The sequence below is a fragment of the Rutidosis leptorrhynchoides genome, chromosome 4 (assembly GCF_046630445.1).
Source record: "Rutidosis leptorrhynchoides isolate AG116_Rl617_1_P2 chromosome 4, CSIRO_AGI_Rlap_v1, whole genome shotgun sequence".
NCBI classification, from domain to species: domain Eukaryota; kingdom Viridiplantae; phylum Streptophyta; class Magnoliopsida; order Asterales; family Asteraceae; genus Rutidosis; species Rutidosis leptorrhynchoides.
In genome coordinates, this window is record NC_092336.1 from 579486896 (window position 1) to 579490397 (window position 3502).

Consider the following 3502-nt stretch of genomic DNA (forward strand, 5'->3'; position numbering starts at 1 on the left):
GTTAAATGATAAGTAAATATATTATTAAGTGTATTAACAATGAAATACATATGTAAAAATAAGACTACTAACTTAATGATTTCGAAACGAGACATATATGTAACGATTATCGTTGTAACGACATTTAACTGTATATACATCATACTGAGATATATTATATATCATAATATCATGATAATATAACAATTTAACATCTCATTTGTTATAATAAACAATGGGTTAACAACATTCAACAAGATCATTAACCTAAAGGTTTCAAAACAACATTTACATGTAACGACTAACGATGACTTAACGACTCAGTTAAAATGTATATACATGTAGTGTTTTAATATGTATTCATACACTTTTGAAAGACTTCAAGACACTTATCAAAATACTTCTACTTAACAAAAATGCTTACAATTACATCCTCGTTCAGTTTCATCAACAATTCTACTCGTATGCACCCGTATTCGTACTCGTACAATACACAGCTTTTAGATGTATGTACTATTGATATATACACTCCAATGATCAGCTCTTAGCAGCCCATGTGAGTCACCTAACACATGTGGGAACCATCATTTGGCAACTAGCATGAAATATCTCATAAAATTACAAAAATATGAGTAACCATTCATGACTTATTTACATGAAAACAAAATTACATATCCTTTATATCTAATCCATACACCAACGACCAAAAACACCTACAAACACTTTCATTCTTCAATTTTCTTCATCTAATTGATCTCTCTCAAGTTCTATCTTCAAGTTCTAAGTGTTCTTCATATATTTTACAAGTTCTAGTTACATAAAATCAAGAATACTTTCAAGTTTGCTAGCTCACTTCCAATCTTGTAAGGTGATCATCCAACCTCAAGAAATCTTTGTTTCTTACTGTAGGTTATCATTCTAATACAAGGTAATAATCATATTCAAACTTTGGTTCAATTTCTATAACTATAACAATCTTATTTCAAGTGATGATCTTACTTGAACTTGTTTTCGTGTCATGATTCTGCTTCAAGAACTTCGAGCCATCCAAGGATCCGTTGAAGCTAGATCCATTTTTCTCTTTTCCAGTAGGTTTATCCAAGGAACTTAAGGTAGTAATGATGTTCATAACATCATTCGATTCATACATATAAAGCTATCTTATTCGAAGGTTTAAACTCGTAATCACTAGAACATAGTTTAGTTAATTCTAAACTTGTTCGCAAACAAAAGTTAATCCTTCTAACTTGACTTTTAAAATTAACTACACACATGTTCTATATCTATATTACATGCTAACTTAATGATTTAAAACCTGGAAACACGAAAAACACCGTAAAACCGGATTTACGCCGTCGTAGTAACACCGCGGGCTGTTTTGGGTTAGTTAATTAAAAACTATGATAAACTTTGATTTAAAAGTTGTTATTCTGAGAAAAATGATTTTTATTATGAACATGAAACTATATCCAAAAATTATGATTAAACTCAAATTGGAAGTATGTTTTCTAAAATGGTCATCTAGACGTCGTTCTTTCGACTGAAATGACTACCTTTACAAAAACGACTTGTAACTTATTTTTCCGACTATAAACCTATACTTTTCTGTTTATATTCATAAAATAGATTTCAATATGAAACCATAGCAATTTGATTCACTCAAAACGGATTTAAAATGAAGAAGTTATGGGTAAAACAAGATTGGATAATTTTTCTCATTTTAGCTACGTGAAAATTGGTAACAAATCTATTCCAACCATAACTTAATCAACTTGTATTGTATATTATGTAATCTTGAGATACCATAGACACGTATACAATGTTTCGACCTATCATGTCGAAACATCTATATATATTTCGGAACAACCATAGACACTCTATATGTGAATGTTGGAGTTAGCTATACAGGGTTGAGGTTGATTCCAAAATATATATAGTTTGAGTTGTGATCAATACTGAGATACGTATACACTGGGTCGTGGATTGATTCAAGATAATATTTATTTATTTCTGTACATCTAACTGTGGACAACTAGTTGTAGGTTACTAACGAGGACAGCTGACTTAATAAACTTAAAACATCAAAATATATTAAAAGTGTTGTAAATATATTTTGAACATACTTTGATATATATGTATATATTGTTATAGGTTCGTGAATCAACCAGTGGCCAAGTCTTACTTCCCGACGAAGTAAAAATCTGTGAAAGTGAGTTATAGTCCCACTTTTAAAATCTAATATTTTTGGGATGAGAATACATGCAGGTTTTATAAATGATTTACAAAATAGACACAAGTACGTGAAACTACATTCTATGGTTGAATTATCGAAATCGAATATGCCCCTTTTTATTAAGTCTGGTAATCTAAGAATTAGGGAACAGACACCCTAATTGACGCGAATCCTAAAGATAGATCTATTGGGCCTAACAAACCCCATCCAAAGTACCGGATGCTTTAGTACTTCGAAATTTATATCATATCCGAAGGGTGTCCCGGAATGATGGGGATATTCTTATATATGCATCTTGTTAATGTCGATTACCAGGTGTTCACCATATGAATGATTTTTATCTCTATGTATGGGATGTGTATTGAAATATGAAATCTTGTGGTCTATTATTATGATTTGATATATATAGGTTAAACCTATAACTCACCAACATTTTTGTTGACGTTTTAAGCATGTTTATTCTTAGGTGATTATTAAGAGCTTCCGCTGTCGCATACTTAAATAAGGACGAGATTTGGAGTCCATGCTTGTATGATATTGTGTAAAAACTGCATTCAAGAAACTTTTTGTTGTAACATATTTGTATTGTAAACCATTATGTAATGGTCGTGTGTAAACATGATATTTTAGATTATCATTATTTGATAATCTACGTAAAGCTTTTTAAACCTTTATTGATGAAATAAAGGTTATGGTTTGTTTTAAAATGAATGCAGTCTTTGAAAAACGTCTCATATAGAGGTCAAAACCTCGCAACGAAATCAATTAATATGGAACGTTTTTAATCAATAAGAACGGGACATTTCATAAAGGCTATGCCTTAAACTATTTCTATTTCCGAATCGTGTATTAAAAAAGGCTTATTTAATGCCTTGTTCTAATAATATAAAGTGTTCTATTAATATCATGTGATATCAATACTTTATTTTATTCATACTTATAGTTGCCCAAACTTATAACTTGTCACCTTACCAAACTTATGTTCACTTGTATGTAGTGGCATCTTGGTTCGTCCAGCTACACCTACTATTAACAACATTGTATTAACCACCGAACAATTCCAACAGTTGCTTGCTGCCACCCAAGGCAACGCTCAAGCTAATAATGTTAATCCTCAACCGAAGCCTTGTTCTTACAAGGACTTTACAAACTGCCATCCTCCCACTTTCAAGGGAAATATAGAGGCTGTTGAACTAGTTCAATGGTTAGAGTAGCTAGAGTCTATCTTCTGCATTTACAACTGCGGGGATGACGATCGGGTCAAATATGCCACTAGCTCATTAGCTGGCA